Source organism: Diabrotica undecimpunctata, chromosome 7, assembly GCF_040954645.1.
Source record: "Diabrotica undecimpunctata isolate CICGRU chromosome 7, icDiaUnde3, whole genome shotgun sequence".
Lineage (NCBI taxonomy): Eukaryota > Metazoa > Arthropoda > Insecta > Coleoptera > Chrysomelidae > Diabrotica > Diabrotica undecimpunctata.
Window position 1 is genome coordinate 94,127,793 of NC_092809.1, and position 19,265 is coordinate 94,147,057.

Here is a 19,265-nt window from a genome sequence, read left to right on the forward strand (position 1 = left end):
CTAGGACAGCGTTTCCCAAACTTATTTTTCCATGGCCCAGTTATTTTTGTGCTTATCCTTCGTGACCCACTAGTTTTTTGCATACCCTGGGGTGTGTGTACAAGAAAATATATTTAAATATTTATTATAATTTTATATATTTTAATAAAGAATCATTAGCTCAAACAAAAATAAAACAAAATAGAAATCAAATACTTTATTAATGAAAGTATGCAGTTGTTTTTGATTAACTAAAAACTTCACATTAGGAGAAAAAGGTGTTAATTTTATCCTCAGGTCCGGTTCGCCTTACAAACGGTCTCTATATTTATTTAAAAAAAAAACCAGTGGTAAAAACCCTGCTTCACACTTATAGGTCGTAACAGAAGGAATTAGAAACTTTATCTCTTTTTCTGCTAAAACTGGGTACTTCTCGCAGCAAGACAGCTAAAAATTAGTATTATTTTGTCAAATATGTCTTGTCTATATATCTGATTCTATGTCCATTGTAAATGGATTCATTATCGATGCTTTCCTATTGTAGATGGGGGGAAAATATTCCTTCAGAATTCACTTCAGTCCTAGCAGGTGTTTCTTGAAAACCGCTAAAATCTTATCCGGCAATAAATTTAAGTTATACTCTTTTTGTAGTTCTGTAAGCTTTGTAATTTGCTGCTTCCGCGCGAGGTGTCCACAAATTAAGTTTTTTTTGTTGAAGCTTCCACCTTCTTTTGTACTTTAAATACAGTTACATTGCTACCGTGTAATGTCATATTTAAATCGTTTAATAAGTCAAAAATATTACAAAGATAGGCTACCTTGATTAACCAATTGACATAATGAATGCTGTCTTTAAATTGAAATATTGCATACCTAGTAGTTGGTGGATGTTGTTCTAAGAATATTCAAATTTCTTCCTTTAATTCAATAAGTCTTTTTAAAACATTTCCTTTTGATAGAAAACTCACTTCGCAGTGTAAAAGCAGGTGTTCATGCTTACTTCCCATTTCTTTGCACAAAGCAGAGAATACTCTTAAGTTCAGTGGGCGAGATTTTATGAAATATATATATATATATATATATATATATATATATATATATATATATATATATATATATATATATATATATATTACACACTCTTGCATAGATTTGGTTAAAAGCAGTGGCACTTTTTTGACAGCTAATGCCTCTCTGTTGATGCTACAATGCACCTTAACATATTCTGGTGCTACGGCTTTGATCATCGGAAAAAGTCCAGTACGAGAGCCTGCCATTGCCCGAGCTTCCTCTCTACTTAGTCCCACACATTTAATTAATTCAATTCCATTGTCATTAATGTAGCTATCAATTAGATTAAATATTTCTTCAGCCGTTGTTCTTGTTGACAGAAATTTACAAAATAGAAATTCTTCGTGAATAGTATTTTCAAAATCGTATCTTACAAAACACATTGGATTAGCATTGTCTCTGAAATGTCTGTACTTTCATTAATTTGCAAGGAAAAATAGCTTGCTTGTCCTGTTTTTATCACATATCCGAGATACTACTATTTTCGTTGCTGGAACTAAGGATAACGTTTCAGCAATTAATTTTGACATTTCATAAGAAGCCAGTACAAGGATTTCAGATTGAGCGTTCTGAGAAAAATTCAAAGACATAGTCTTTTAGTAGCTATTTGAAAGTGCAGCAAATAACACGTAATGGTTTGTGATCAGTACCCCTTTTAAAACCGAACTGTAGGTAATCTTTAGAATATTCTCGGGTCCAGAACTCCTTCTTCTTTTTGCAACAGTTGTAGACTGTGCATCGAGCGGCCGTTTGTAATTACCACTCATCCCTGCCTCTGGATAGAGATTACTCAACTGTGTATTTGTGCAAGTCTTAAAACTTTTAGCGCTCTCTGACATGACACTAACCTTAAATTGAATGGAATAACGCAGCGGTATAGCGGACTGTAATTTTGTGTATGTGGTAGTGGGAGGTTAAAATAAAAGCGGTGGCGTCAGTCAGAGCGCTGCCTTTAAAAAGTAAAATGTGAAACGTCAAGGCGAGGTGACCCGGCATCTTGCTTTTGTGGCCCGGTTCCGGGTCAAGACCCACCATTTGGGAAACGCTGCTCTAGGAATTTGAAATGATAATGCCAAGAAGTTTTATTAAAACTCACGTAAACCCAAAACGCGATGTTTTTAACCAATTTCATATTTTTGCTTTTTCATTCTCGCACGATAGTGACCCTTCATTATCACGAAGCTTTTCAAAGTATTATTTATTAATGACAACACAAGCTTCTTACAGTAACTATTGAGTTGTTTTGACATTTTGTTGATAGTAATAAACTAAATAAATTGCTTATTTGCAGTATTTTGCTTTGTTGATATTATACAAAACTTAGTGATATTAAGAACAATACATACGATATGGTTCCTTTTAAGCAGTTGTTAATTTTTGAAAACAAATAGAAGTCTCAGGGTGCTAAACCTGGTGAATAGGGTGAGCGAGCATTAAAAACGTGAAATAATCAAGAAAAAAAATAATTTCGATTAGATATAAGGTTTAAACTTGAAATCTGGAATACTTACTGAAATTTGCGAAATACAGAACACTACGTGAGTCAACGAACACAATAGGAAAAAAAATATATATTGGAGTATATTATATTGCATTGTAACATTTGGTCTCACATATCAAAGTAGACTTTTGAAATTTGATTTTTGTTTACAACTAAATTAAATATTTTATATTTTTAAGAAATTTCTGAAAGATTAAACAAAGATAAATGTGAATCGCAAGAAAGAAAGAGAATAAATATGTGGTTTTAAAATTAAAGATAACCAGATAATGCATAATAAAGTATCCTACCAAACAAAATTTCTAAGTTAGAAGAGAACCAAAAGTAGACCATTACTTACCTGTAAATATCCTTATTTGATACGTCTATGATCATATGAGATAAATAATAAAAATATTTTTAAAACTACAACCTTGGTGGTTTAGGTCTGTAAACAGGCAATAAAAAAGACATTAGTGTGTATAACAGTAGCTGAAGGTATTTTAGTTGTGACTCTTAAAAGTTACAACCTATCTAAAAAAGGTAGAGTGGACCTAACTTTTCCACCACTAACATAAAAAAATGTGTACCAGTTTTACTCAAAGATTTATTTTTTACACTTTATAAAATCGCAAAATTTAATAATTTTCAAATGATATTTTTAATAATATGACATGGTTATGAAACCGTTTAACCTCGAAAGAGATACAGTATAACTAGGTAATTGAAAATTATAAAAATATGCATAGTGTTTGTTAATCCTTAAGAAACACGAACTTGGGATTTTTATTGGTTTTAAATAGATGTCGCTGTAGTGTCCAGTGCACATTATTTTTAAAATTACCAGCATAATATTACAAATCCAATCATTACGTCTGAAATTTTACATCTTCTTCAAATTTGCATAAGCCAGGAGTACTTTGAATTTAATAATCAAATATATACCAATAACAGTGCAGGACTTTTAATGGTAATCCTCTAAGCCCATTACTTTCAGATATTTTTATGGACCATCCAGGAATAAAGATTTCAAAATATCCCTTATTCTAACAGTTTTTGTATTGGTGGAGATACGTAGATGATGTACTGGTATGTTTTACAGGAACTAACAGACAACTTGACCAATTGTTATCATATATTAATTCACTAAATAATCATATTGAATTTACAACAGAAACAATACAGAATCAATCCATCAATTTTCTAGATTTAAAAATTATCAGACTTAGAAACAAACAAATAGTTCTCCGTATTTCATAAACCTACCCATACTGACACGACTATACATAATTCATCATCCCATCCTACACAACATAAATTGGCTCCCTATTATAGCATGTTATACAGATTAATAGAAATTCGTATCTCAAAAAATAACTTCGAAATAGAACTGAATGTCATTAGGCAAATAGCAGGAAACAATGGGTACAACGAACACACAATAAATAAAAATTTAAATCAAAAACTACATAAGAAAGCCCTGAAGTTAGTATTTCCACCACCAGAGAAAAACCCAGTATCTACTACTCGAATACATATACAGGCGAGATATCAACAAAAATAGCTAAACACATAAAAAAAGGAATAACACCAGATTTTAGAACAAACAACAACTTAGGCAAATATATTAAGAACAACAAGAGCCAGAAGAAAAGACAATTACACAGCCGTGTATACACACTAAAATGTGGTGACTACCCAAAAACTTACATCGGTCAAACTGATAGAACTTTTATCAAACGTATAGCAAAACATAAAAGGGCTTTCAATAATAGAAAAACAGAGTCTAAGTACGCACTTCACCTTCTAAACCATAATCATTCTTTTAATGACGAATTTCAAATTCTTCACATTCAACATAAAGGCCTTAGATAAAGGCCGAAATAGCTGTAGTGATAATAATTTAAAACAAATTTTGTGAAAGTGTTGAAAACAAAAGTTTTCAGTGTTTTATTGTTAGAGAAAATGAATTTACATCAAGTAACGGTCGAATCCATCACTTATTTAAAATAATAATTGCTAATATGACAAAAAGATTGTGCTTAATACAGAGAGCTTAATATAAGTTCGCTCTGAGGAGTTCAAAAGGATGAAATACGTTTAAGCGAATGGTGGTTCACTATATTTCTAGTTCTCATACTGCATACTCGTGCTCGGATAGGTTTTTGTCTAAATAAAGTGACGTGTTATGGAATCCAAATTGTAGATTCCTCATAAGAGTTCATTTATCTTCTGTTTGCTTTGTAAATTGAATAAAGCATAGATTTAACATTTTCCTGAATTCATTTCAAAAGTAAGAAATCTCCGGATTTCTATTGGTCTTTAGTGGTAGACACTGAATGAGACAGAAGTTCTACATAAGTATAGAAGTATTAAATTATGAAAGATATCACACATCTTGATCAAATCTTCCTCGATCGTTTCATCTGTCAATTATGTCAATTATTATGTGTTGTCTATAGAAAATACTACTAAGAGTGTAGTAGTATATAAACTATAGCATAGGTACTTTAAAGTGGTTTTAAAAAATAATACTTTTTATGTATATCGATACATACGCATGCAGTTGGAGCAAGATGGAATTAATAAAAGACAATAAGGGGTATCTCTTTTCATTAATATTAGTGTACAAGTTGAAAAACAAATTATATAGAACCGCTGCTAAGGCAGTTGTTGTTTGGGTTTATATGCGGACGGTGAATCCATTCGCCGTTGGGCAGTTAACAAAAGAAACTAACTATGCATATTATAGAAATGTGCAAACTTAGATGGATGAGTAAAATGACAAAAAGAAACAATTAAAAATAAATATATTAAACAAGCACATATACTAATAAATAAAGATGAGAAAATATGCACAAAAACATCAAGGATATATGCAAGCATTTTTACCAAAATATGGTCTAATAAAAAAGTAATATTTATGATAAGGGTGAAAACTAAATTGAAAACGTTAGGCCATTCACAAGGGTTACCAGAGAAACATTGAATGGAAATATTAGACAATTTTACACTAGGTGCTGTACTTGTATTATAATTGATTCCGACTTGAATCTGGTACCGGTCTATGCTTCAGAGGATTCATCTTCTCAGCGAGACGAGCTGATATCTCAGAAAACAAGTCTTCCTGAGGGGACCTGGCTAAGGGATCTTCTGTGTTAGGTCTATCTGAATCTACTATATTCTGATTTACCGACAATATATTAAACGCATCTTCTAATTGTGACATTTTATTTTGTAGAACAAATAAAGTATTTTTCTAGTTTAAGGTATTATCAACCGACGTCTGAATTCTGGTCATTGTCACTTTCGTGAATTTTCAATGTACCTTAGCCATTTTATAATCCATTCTTAAATTTCAGATAAGTGCTTTAGAATAAATGTTTTATGATCTTTAACGATTTAAAGTAATAGCAAAATAAGCAAATTACCTAAAATCTAATCAGATCCGACTTGAATGATCATGTTGAGAGGCTGATATTTAGACCCCCATGTGTATGAAATTATTAATTAATGTAAGGCTTTATATGTACTTATTTATTTATTTATCGTATGGCAATTACAACACATTTAGAACAAAATTACAAACACTAGTAATATAGGTATATGACAAACTTTAAATAGTTACAAACAAACATCAAGTGTATTAATATAATCAATTGACTCTGAAGTTGCAAACAGGAAGTCTTCAGGGCTACCATTGTAGGATCTTGAGGGACACTCTTCAATAATGTGGTCGATGGTTTGGTTCTCCCCACAGTCACATTGAAGAGACGGGTTCTTTCCCCATTTATGTAGCATGTATACACATTTGCCATGTCTGGTTCGGATCCTATTTAGAGTGGACCATGTTTTGCGTGGAAGATCAAAGCCTGGTGGCTTGTGGGTAATGCAGGACATGTCATTTTGCCATGCGTTTCATTCTTGGAACCATGCATTCGTGATATTGAACTCCTCATCTATCAATCTTGCCGTTTTCATTGGTGGTTTTCTAGAACGGAGACGGGTTTTCGTGCATCCTCGGTATCTTGGTGGATCGGCAGATTTATAGGTACATATTCACTGAGAATAGCTAATTGGCCGTGCACGTAATGTATCAGAGAGACTGCTTCCTAAAATGCTTAAATATAGCCCAATAAATATAAAGAGACAGGTGATTTTAACACATTTATTCTAACTAAAAACCTACCAAAGGAATACGTAAATATTTAAAGGGTAATAACAATGAAAAATATTACTGACACTACAACCAACGAAAATTACCTGAAACTAAAACTGCGATAGTGTGTCCGTATAATGTTTTGCACAATAATACAGTCTGATATTTTTTCGCTTCAGGCCTTTACCGGTGTCTGCCGGGTTCTTGGGTATCTCTTGCCTAGATATGCAGCAACTTGTTACGATATTACAGCTTCCACTAATTTTCCGAGAAACTTATTCAGCTTAAACGTACACTTACGAGTACCTGGTGTTATTGTTTCTGGCGATTAGAGATAGCTTTTAAACCTTCTGAGTCGTGATATACTTGTCGAGTAACTACATATACTACGAGATGACACACGCCAGAATTTGTGTCTTCTCCACCACTAATTTGCGACTATTTTTCACGAGAAAGTGAAAGTCTGACGTCACAGATATCGGGAAAACCCGTTCAAACTTGTTTATCAAAAACTTATGTCTGATCTAAGTACACATATATTTAAATAGAAAAGCTACTTTCTACATCAACAGATATGATTGGAGCATATTTTAAACTTTCAGTTCAGTCATCAAGTACCAATAATAAAAGTTTCCATTCACTAAAAAGAATTTTATAGCCACTTTCGTCTTCAACTAGAATTGCTTGGTCGTCAGCAAAGTGTATAGTGTCTCACTCTTTAGTGTATAAATCTCTCGTCTTTGATTGGAATACCCATATTGCAGCATTTTCTTCTTCACACTGAGAGCGCCTCATTCAGGTATGTTTTGAAGAGTGTAGGTGCTAGGCAGCAGCCTTGCTTTAGACCCTCACTAATAGTAATTCCTCCAGTTAATTTGTTTTCAGTTTTAATGTTTACCGTCATATTTTTGTAAATCTGTTGTACTGCTTTTATATTTTTTTATTTATTTCTTGTTTTTCCATTGCTACCCAGAGCATTGAAAGTGGTACACTATTATATGCCTTTGTCAGATCTATAAGACTACATGAATTGAAAGGTTGTGGGCTAATCGTTTCCCAACAACCTGCATTAGAGACAATATGCTGTCTATGCAGGATCTGCCTCCACAAAAGCCATTTTGTTTTTTTACATCTGTCATCTCTTTGTCATTTTATTTTTTATTATTTTTCCGTAGAGTCTTGAGAGTGAATTTATGAAACTTTGGTCCACTACGGTGGTAATCATTGTCCTTTATACATAAGGTGAAAACATACGCCAGTAATTCCCGCAATACTTGTGAGCTATTTTTTAATAATTCGTTCGTTATACCTTGTGGTCCACCTGCTTCTCGATTTTTTAGATTTCATATTGCATCTTCGACTTCCTGTACTGTTATTTCATCGTCTTCATCGTATTCCACTTCATATGTTGTTGTAATGGTGTTCGTGAAATGCGGTCTTGTTTTAGTCAGAAGTTGTGAGTAATGTTCGATCCAAGATCTTTCTTCTATTAAATCTATTCTTCTCACTTCTTTTGTGTTTGTTCTCAGGTTTTTTACCGTTTTCCATGCTTCTCTTGATCTTGTTGACACTATGTAAATAATATTGGCAAAACCAACGATATTACAAGAGTTTTATATAAAAGTTGAAATTTATAAGAAATTTATTAAGATTCCATAATAATAGGTAAATCTCGTGATAAGAAAAATTTGTTTGTGTTTTGTACCCCAAATTTTAATTTTTGGTGGAATGGTTGGGGTATTTAATTCTTTTAAAGTTTAAAACAGTTGACGGGTAGTGAAGTATGTTGTTGATAGTCAGCGGCGGCTTTTTTCGGAGAACAAGCTATGACAAGAGGTTAAGAGATAAAAATTATCGTCGGTACTTGTACACATCTACGTTGGCCAGACAAGTTCTTTAAAAAAATTGTAAAATATATAGTTGACTTTGTTGTAAACCCAAGACCAACAAACACCTTTATTAAGCTGGTGCCTGTCGTCTAAACAGTATTTTCAAGTAATTAGTTAAAATTTGACGTTAGAAAACCAATGAAAAATGACAAAATCTTACAGTTCATTGAAATCCAAAGTAGAGGGAAACCTAACATTTATTTATTTTAGAATTTCAATCAATTTATGAAAATGCGTTATGAAAATAGGGCCAATGTATATCTACGTATGTAAAAAATAAACAGCTTAATAGATACCAGACAATGACAAACACTCTAATGCATTAAACATGAAAAAAATCATAACAATAATAAAGGGACTATAATGACTCCGCAATTTTTGTTTACTTAGTTATTATAAACAAGTACATTGCAGAAGAATGTAAGACTTTTGGCTGGTAAGGAATATATTCAAAGATATTTTATTAATTCAAAGACTATTTACGAAATTTGTATAAGTCCTTTAAGTTGCTGTAAACTCTAGCGAAAACATCTCACAAAAATAAACAAATGTGAACCCAACTCTCTTGCATCTCACCCCATTTATAAATAATGCATGCTAGAAAGGGCCATAATCAACTGACCGTCGCGACGTCGTCGACTGGGCAGCCATAGCAGAGTACACGAATGAACAGCCTACTCCACTTTTGTAGGTAAAGGAAGTTTCTAACAAAATAAACAAGTAAACTATGTTCTGTCGTCGTTCACTTTCAAAGTCGACTTCGACTTTTAGTCGAGGGAGTCGCCAACACGGAACGGGCGTTTCTGAAAGGATTCTTTAGGGATTGAGGAGGGTCATGCCGAAAACCTCCAACATTTGGGCCTTTACCTAACTTACTCTTTTCATTAGCTAGTACAGACACTATATCAACAAGGCAAAATTCAATGGCGCCTTGTTGAATTGAAACCGTCTTCGGATAAAGCTAAAATTTCAGTAAGTAATGGCCCTGAATTCCTCATAGCACAAGAGAATTAAAAGGTGCAGACATAATTTTATTAAAGTATTTTAAATATATGTTATATTACACAAAACTTACCCTGTTCATGTAATCAAAAAAGTCGAATATTTACTTACCTAAAAAAGAAAAAGTAGTTTAGAATTGGTTTATACAAATATAATTAATATTTTAAACAGAGTCAATACGAAATTTAAAAATTTCAACAAACAAAACAAAAATTATTTTACTATACATATTGATATTTTTCTGAAGCTACTTTCTTGTGGCATGTTAAAGTAATTACTATTTAAATGGGAATAAGCCACAATTAAAGGTTAAAGAAAGTTTATTGACGTTTCAATTTCCACTTCGGAAATCGTTCTCAAAATCCAAACATTAGTAAATTCAGTGGCGGATCTAGAAATTATTGTCAGGGGGGTCATGGGTCTTGAGGGTGATTTTGATACAGGATTTCTAAATCTCATACTCACATACTCAGTAAAATCAAGTGTACAAGACTATTAAACCAAAGGAAAGATATTAAAATATAAATACTGAAAAATCAAGGACTGTCAATTTAAACTAGGTATTTTAAAGAGAATTAATTTAAACCCACCTATCCTATAGCTACAAAATCAAGAACAAACCAAGGATAAATAAGTATAAACCAAAGTTAAGTAATTTAAATGCAATAACTCAATGTAAGTTTAAAGATTATTGAATGTATTTAACATTCCTAATAAACTCGTTTGATATCCGATATCAATTTGTAACAACATTCATTTATTTCTTATTGCTATAAGGAGTGGAAACATGGACCCTCGGAATTACAAGTATGAGGCGTATAGAAGCCTTTGAAATGTGTGTTTTTCGTAGAATGCTGAAGATTTCGTGGACAGAGCACGTGACCAATAACAAGGTGCTGAGAAGAATGAGAACTGAGAGAGAACTCCTAAATATTGTAAACAACAGAAAAACGAGTTATCTAGGACATATTCACAGAGAAAAAAAATATAACTTTTTACGACTCATAATGGAAGGGAAAGTAGAAGGAAAAAGAGGTCCAGGAAGAAAAATATGCTCCTGGCTGAAGAATGTAAGAGACTATACAGGCAATGACACACATTCGATACTAAGAACAGTTCAAGATAGAGAGCAATTTGCTCTAGTTATAGCCACCCTTCCGTAATGAAGAAGAAACCTTAATAATAAGTGTAAATAGCATTTTATTTGAATTAATTTATTCAAAAAACAACATAATATAATTAAGGAATAGTTATTTAGGCATATTAGGCTATAAGTGCACGAATCGTCAGCAACAGTCGGCAACGAGTGGTCAATAAAAGTTCAGTGATTAAAAATACTATACGAAAAGTAAATATATAATTTTATAAAAATGTATTCTATTCGCCTATCCCATTTAGCAAATGGCTCTATGATTGCATCAACATCTAGAGAAATTTCAGGATGCACATTGATGAGTGCTAAACCAGTTAACAGAAGTTCTATTTCTAAGCCAAGTCTTTGGACGCTTAAGCGTAGAACGCTCTGTTTTTGCTGTAATGACTGACAGTGTAATTAATATTTGCAGAAATATTTTGATATTTGGTTACATAGCTATGAATATCGCAGTTTTCTAATACTCCTAAAATACAATCAGGAAGTTTTCCATTATTTTGCACGACTCTTTTCCACTTTTGAATCCACAGTGAAAACTCTTGTTCTACTGTGGAATATGCAGTAAGTAGTTGGTCCAATAATATCCTGGAAGGTTGAAGTTAAGATATTGTCTAAAAGGGGTAAATAAATAGATCTTCGGAAATATTCTTCGCAAGAGTTAGCAGATTGGTTTTGACGGCAGGTTTGACGAGAAACTATACAAGACATCTTCAATTCAATGTCTAGTTGTTCAGCTATTTGTTTACTTCATAGTAAAATTTACTAAAAACAGATTCAGCATTTGATCGTTTATTTTGAAGAATGCATTTAATGTCCTCTATGGCCCCAGTAGCCTACTTAAAATCTAATTTTGGTGACTGATGAAGACGATTAAGTGATACAGTTGTACCTAAAACATCACCAAGACAAACTACTGTTTCACAGTTTCACAAATACCTTGGACAGCAGCCCCCAGTTCCTTTATTTGTATTCACTAACGTATCAGACAGAGCTAATGCAACAACAATATTCACTTTGATATTTATTACAGATAAATTATAAAATGTAGCACACAGTCTCAACAATTATAATACATATTCAAATTACAAACACCAATTCGTAGACAAAACTGAAGATAATAAATGCCTAATAAAAAATAAAAGTGTGCTGATTTATGTGCAGAATGTAGTAGGATCTGGTTACCCACATTAAAAGAGGAAGTTAATGAAAGAAAAATACCACTAGTATTAAGTCAGTAACATATCGAGGATACGTCATTTATGTTTTTTAAAAAACAATTAAAATAAATAAAAATATAAAATCAGAATTTGGTGTTTAGTAAAAGTAAACTAAATTCACGTCCAAATACTTACCATGTCGGGATAGTATTATGAGATCCTGGCTTTCCCTCATAATTTACTATAGAATCACTAACAGGAGATTTTTACTGTCATCATGTCATGTGTTTGTGTTTTTAAAGACAAATTACATGCTATGACTTTCTCTGACGCATATTCGCAAGTTAAAGTTGATTTCATGTAATCGAATAAACTATCTTACAAGTAAAGTCGTCAGAGGAACGCAACTCAACAATATTGGCAATATCATTTTAAGGTCGTCTACTTTAAAATGTATAATGTATGTCTGAATTGTCAATATAAATGAGTCAGGTAAAATTAAATTATTAGAAGAATTTTTCACCAAGTAACAAAAAAAACAAAATTTGTTTAATTTACTAATGTTTGTATTTTGAGAACGATTTCCGAAGTGGAAATTGAAACATCAATAAACTTTTTTTAACCTTTAATTGTGGCTTATTCCCATTTAAATAGTAACTACTTTAACATGCCATAAGAAAATAGCTTTAGAACAATATTAAGAAATTTTCTATGTCTTTGGAAATTCCTGGGCACCAGTATTATTTTCTTGCAAGCATCTTCATCTCAACTATGCCAAAATGAGCAGAATGTAATTTAATACTTTTTTACGTACGTTAGTTGAAGTTAGCAATGAAGATCATGTTAAGAGTATTAAACTAGCACACAGTGTAAATTAAATATCCCATACGAGTTTTATTAAGATCAATGAATTTCGTAAGGTAATAAACTGATACATAAAACTAAGTTACAAATTAGTTAAGATATATTATTTCCTTGTTCAGATGCTTTTATTACATCTTAGTGAATATAATTAGGTTCGAGAACTACTTTTAAACGGTCATTTTGTTGTACAAAACAGGTAGGTATAAGAAAGAACCGGTAAAGCATGTAATTAAACAAGAAAAGCAAAATTTAATGCGTAAAATGCGGTTAAATTGAGATATTAAATCCCAAGTAATAAATATCAGGATAGATAATATCGATCAGAAACCGACTGTGACCGTTTTACTGGACTGGCTTTAGAGGAAAAAAGGAAAAATTTGTAGATTTTTATCGAATGGAATGCCTAACAAGTAGTTAATTTAAAATAAGTGTTACGTGAATTTTTATTGATGTGATATGCTGATATGTCGAATATTTTAAAATGAATATCCATATTGATGAATTTGAGAAGCGCAAAAGGTCTTTATATTATATAAAAAGATGCCTTAAAGCCTATATTTAATATATAAAAAAATATAAACTCGAGAAACCGTTTAAAGACACAGTTTTCGTAGGTACTTTTACGAATTTTCAAGTTGAATTATTCATTTATACATTATTTCTTTTATAACAGTATTAAATAAGCTATACTCGCATCAAAATGTCGCATAGGAAAGACAAGAAGTGTATTCTTGACTATGAGCTCTGTGTTCAAGAGCCATGATCTCACGCTATAAACAAAAATAAGTCTCCTTAAATGTTACGTGTACTCAGTGCTTCTGTACGGACATTGAAGGCGGAAACTCAATCAAAACTTCAGGCTTTTGAGCTATGGTTATACAGAAGGATCCTGAAGATATCGTGGACAGACAAAGTCACCAATGAAGAAGTACTACGGAGGATGAACACAACCCCGGATTTGATCAACATCGTGAAAGGCCGTAAGCTGCAGTACTGAGACATATAATGAGAAATCAAAGCAGATATGAGCTACTCCAATGCATTTCGCAAGGTAATATTGAAGGAAAAAAGGGCCCCAGGACGAAGAAGAGTATCCTGGCTTGCTAACCTGAGAGCATGGTATAGGAAGACCTCAACACACCTATTCCGTATAGCAACCAACAAAGTCATCATAGCCAGAATGATCGCCAACGTTCGGAACGGACAGGCACCCTAAGAAGAAAAGACAAGAACGTTATTGATTCATTTCAAAACAGAAAGTAGGAAGATAGCAAAAATTATAAAATATTTTGCAGGCAGATAGAAACAAAAACTTTCTTCATTTGCGAAATGATAAAAAGAATAGTAAAGACAAGTGTTATTGTTACTTTCCAAGCCGATTTCTTTTATTTATACTCTTTTTCTTCCTCTAAAGTCGGTGATCGAACGATCAGTCTAATGTCACATACCTTAAAAACCCTGCTAAAAATCATCCATAATAGAATACACGCTAAGCTGGAGATGGATATTAGTGATTCCCAATTTGGATTTCGGAATAGAACAAGAAAGGCACTATTTTCTTTTAACGTGCTGACCCAAAGATGTTTGGATGTTAATCGATATCTTTATGTATGCTTTATAGACTACAACAAGGCATTCGATAAGGTAAAACATGACCGACTTATAGAAGTACTCAAAAACAAGAATCTGGATGTGAGGGATGTAACATTGATATCAAATTTATACTACAGCCAACGATCAAATGTGAAAATTGGAAGAAAAGTGTCAGAAGAAGTGAAGATAAGGAGAGGGGTCAGGCAAGGTTGCATACAGTCGCCGTTATTGTTTAATGCTTCTTCTAAAGAAATCATACAAGAAGCTTTGGTAAACGAGACAGTCGGCATAAAAGTGAACGGAAGTTTAATTAACAACAGTAGGTATTCCTACGATACAGTCATAATAGCCGACAACTTGGAAGACTTAGAAAGAATAATGAACAAAATATTAACCCATTCGCTGCCATGTTCCAAATTTGGAACGATTGTTAGTTTCGCTGCTGGTTACAAAATGTCACTGTTGGTCTTAAATCTGATAAACTATTTTTGTTCGGTAGTGTCAAAACAACACGTCCATACTGAATTTACTCACTGGTTTCGTATAAGTGGCATTTGTTTTGTGATTCATATCAAAATTTCAAGGAAGGTGCAGTTGTATAACTTCTAGTTCGATTATATCTATTTTCTGTTGTGAAATATTACGATCGGGGTAAGTTTAAGCAATATTATATGCCTATACAATGTATCTGTATCGTTTAAATGCTTAACCTCAAATTGAATATACCGAGTAACCTCTAGTTTTTGCATGTTCCAAAAATGGAACTTGGCGGTATATGTTGCTAATTGAGGTTTTTCTTTTTAGTTTGGTATTATGGATGTGAAAACATTTTATGGAAAGAAAACGAGTTGTTCAGCTGATACTCTGAACAATCTAATCGATGATCTAAATAAGAAGCAGAAGGAGTTTGATTCTGCAAACATATACATTTATCCTCCAGCGGAAGATTCTGATGGAGATTCTGAATCATCGGATGATGTGAATTTCAATGATTTTTCTGATAAGTTTTCATCAAAGATACTGAACGCCCCAGCTGAGGCAACTCTTATTTCACAATGTGAGACACAAGACGCTGAAGATATGTTCTCGACGAGCGATGATGAACTTCCAATAAATGTGGGCCAATCTAATAAAACAGCGAATAAATCCAATAGACAAAACGACTGGAAAAGAGGTGACTTGTTCCTAGATAATCATCAAGAAAATATCTCACTTTTAAATCGAAATAATGTTCACTGTGAAAGTGCAGTCGATTTCTTTACACTTTTTTGGTGTGATAATTTCTTTGAATACATAAAAGACGAGACTATAAAGTATGCCCGACACAAAAATGCAAACACATCATTTGAGGTGACGATTGAAGAACTCAAAGTATTCTTTGCAATCCTACTGATTTCTGGTTATTCCCAAAGGCCTCGGAAAGATATGTACTGGAGTTTGGATTTGGATCTCAGAAACGAAGCAATCGCCAACGCAATGCCGAGAAATAGGTTTAGAGAAATTTTGCAAAATTTACATTTTTCAGATAATACTAAGCTACAAAAAAATGATAAGTTTGCTAAAATAAGACCACTCATAGAACATTTAAACAGTTCATTTATAAAATATGTGCCGGTGGGTGAAACCATATCAGTATCTGTTGATGAATCCATGGTACCGTACTACAGCCACCATAGCTGTAAACAGCGTATTCAAGGGAAACCTATTAGATATGGGTTTAAATTTTGGTCTCAGAATGTATCAAATGGTTATCTTGTGGGTACCGAACCTTACCAAGGGAAAGGAACCTTACTAGGACAGAGTAACTTGGGGCTAGGTGGATCTGTAGTTACAACTTTTGCCGAGAGGGTGAAGAATAATTTTCCAGATCAAAAATTTTACTTTTTTATTGACAATTTTTTTACCGGACTTCCACTGATAAAGGCCATGAGTGAATTGGGATATGGTTGCACGGGCACCATTAGACATAATCGAATTGGGAAATGCGCGTTGAATAAAAACGCAATGAAAAAATCAGTTAGAGGATCCGTTGATTCATACACAAGTTCTGATGAAGATATAATAATTATCCAGTGGAAGGATAATGCCATCGTTCACGTGGCTTCAAATTGTTATGGCGTTCAACCTACAAAATCGGTACGTCGTTATTCTGCAGCAGAAAAAAAATATATAATGGTAGACGTTCCCTACGCTATTCAGCAGTATAATACTCATATGGGAGGTACTGATTTAATGGATAGAAATATCGCTAACTATAGACCAAAACTGCGTAACAATAAATGGTGGTGGCAAATTTTTGTTCACCTTTTGTCTGCTTCAATCTCTAACGCATGGATTTTATATAGAATTCAACACCACAATAACATTCAAGCTATCGCTGATGAATTCGTTGAAAGTATGCGTCCATTGGATTTATTAGGGTTTACAAGAAGCATTGTGGCAACATATCTACTACTCAACCCTCGACAACCAAAACCTGATAAGACAAAATTAGGAACATTATTTCGAAAAATTCCAGGATCTGTTTCACAAAATATGTCGGTTCTGCATTACCCAATTTCTTTAAAACAAAACAGATGCAAAATTTGTAAAACAAACACAACTTTTGGATGCGGTATTTGTAAAATTAATGTACATCCTATTAATTGCTTCAAATCTTTTCATGAAAAAAATTAATAGATCCTCTCAAAATGTTATCATTTTTTTATCAATAAATGTTTAAGTTTAAATTGACGTTGTTGATTTTTTCTTACCTATTTATGGCCATGTTCCAAAATTGGAACAAAAAATTTTTTAGACACAGGGCTATTGTGAAAAGATTAAGAATTTTTTAAATATTTTTCTATAAGTTCAGAACATAAAATTGACCTGTAGAAGCTATAAAATTAAAAAAAAGAAGTTTGGCAGCGAATGGGTTAAGATATAGTGGAGTATACGGACTCTCTCTTAACATAAAAAAACCAAATTCATGAAAATTAGCAAGAACAACAATACAAACGAAATATTAACGGTAAGCAGCCAGCAGATTGAGAGAGTAAAAAGATATACTTACTTGGGAACGATAATCACAGAAAATAACGAAACTGCAGAAATAAGAGTCAGAATGGAAAAAGCAGGTGCCAACTTCGGGAAAATGAAAAAGATTTTATGCAGCAAAGATCTGATATTGGCCCTCAGAATAAAGGCTAATTAAATGTTATGTACCTACACAGTGTACTCTACTATGGAGCTGAATCATGGACATTAAACCGGAATACAATGAATCGACTTAACGCGTTTGAAATGTGAATATTTAGAAGATTGTTAAGGATTCCATGGGTAGATAGAATCACGAATACAGAAGTGTTAAGGAGAATAGGCAGAGAGACGGAAATGGAAAATTGCAATAAAAAAAAAGGAAATTGCAATATCTCAGACATGTGATGAGAGGCGAAAGATACAACATCTTGAGACTCATAATTCAAGGAAAAGTAGAGGGTAGAAGAAGCGTATGAAGAAGACGCGTTTCCTGGTTAAAGAACCTGAGAGAGTGGTTTCGTTGCAGCTCAAGGCAGTTGTTCAGAGCAGCTGCCTCGAAGGTCAGATACCCATGCTGATTGCCAACCTTCGTTGCGGAGATGGCACTTAAAGAAGAAGAAGAAAGTCGGCGAGACCCTAATTGTTTCTAGCACTTGATCGTTGGACGTTTGTACCTTTAAAGTCAACCAAAAAGTCGTGTCTCTTAATAAAACTCAGTATTTCTTCAGGAAAGTTTAAGAATTTCTGTTAGCAGAAAAATAGATTCTCTGAACAAATGACAAAAATGTTAACAACATACGACATCAAGGTTGGACGGATCAGATGTTGGATCAGATGTTGTTTATAAAGTTGAATAAACACACCAATATCTACATAGAAGAGTTGTTGCACAAAAACGTAATGTACAAACCAACAAATCAAACACTACAGTCTTAGCTAATTATTTTCTGGAAAATAACTATTCGTTTGATTTTGAAAATGTACAGATTTTTGAAAAAGAAAAGAAGTACAACAAAAAATGAATATTGGAGATGATTCGTGTAAAAAAAATTGTATCAATGATGAGACCGATATAAAGTCTCTTTATGTCTAAATAAAAGATCTCTCCAATATATATCACATACGAGATATGAGTAAGTTGATTGAGTACGGCACAGAAGTTGACTTATGTAAGGTCATGGGAGGTATGAAAGAAAACAACCATAATGGTGAAACGAGCAGCTTGAACATCTGAGGACAACTTGCATAGGGGTCAGAAGGAAATGTAAGAGATTAAGAAGTAGGTGCAAGCAGGAGATTTGGAAGAGAAAATGAATGAATTGAAGCGAATGCAGAATGAATACAGGAATGAGATAAGAATATCTAAGTGAGAAAGGTAGAGTAACCTGCTTCAAGATTGTGTGTACCAAACTGAAGGGAAAAAGACAACCTACTCCCTTCATGAGAAGGAGAAATTCCGTTTAATACAGGAGCTCTTTTCTCAGGTGGAGGATAGGCTTGAAAGAGTTACCGGTTTCGTAGAGGCGGAACCCATTACTAAGTTGGAACTCAGCGAGGCTGTTGGATGGATGAAGATCCGAAAGGTACCGGGCATAGACTTAGTCATGCCGGAGACAGTAAGGATCGCCGCACTTAGATACCCGTAGGTTTTAATAAAATTGCTAAACAAACTGCTTTAACAACAGTAGTTTCCAACTCGATAGAAAGATGCTAAGGTTGTCCTTATCCCGAAAAGTATAGGGGACGAGAAGAGGTGCGCTTTCGGCCAATTTGCCTTTTTAGTTGGTAGTTAAATTGAACGAAGGCTTGTAAAAGCTAAAAGAAAAGCATGCGCTGAGCGACCGCCAATAGAGGTGGCTCATATTCTGCTTGACGTCAAGAATGCCTTTAACATGACATC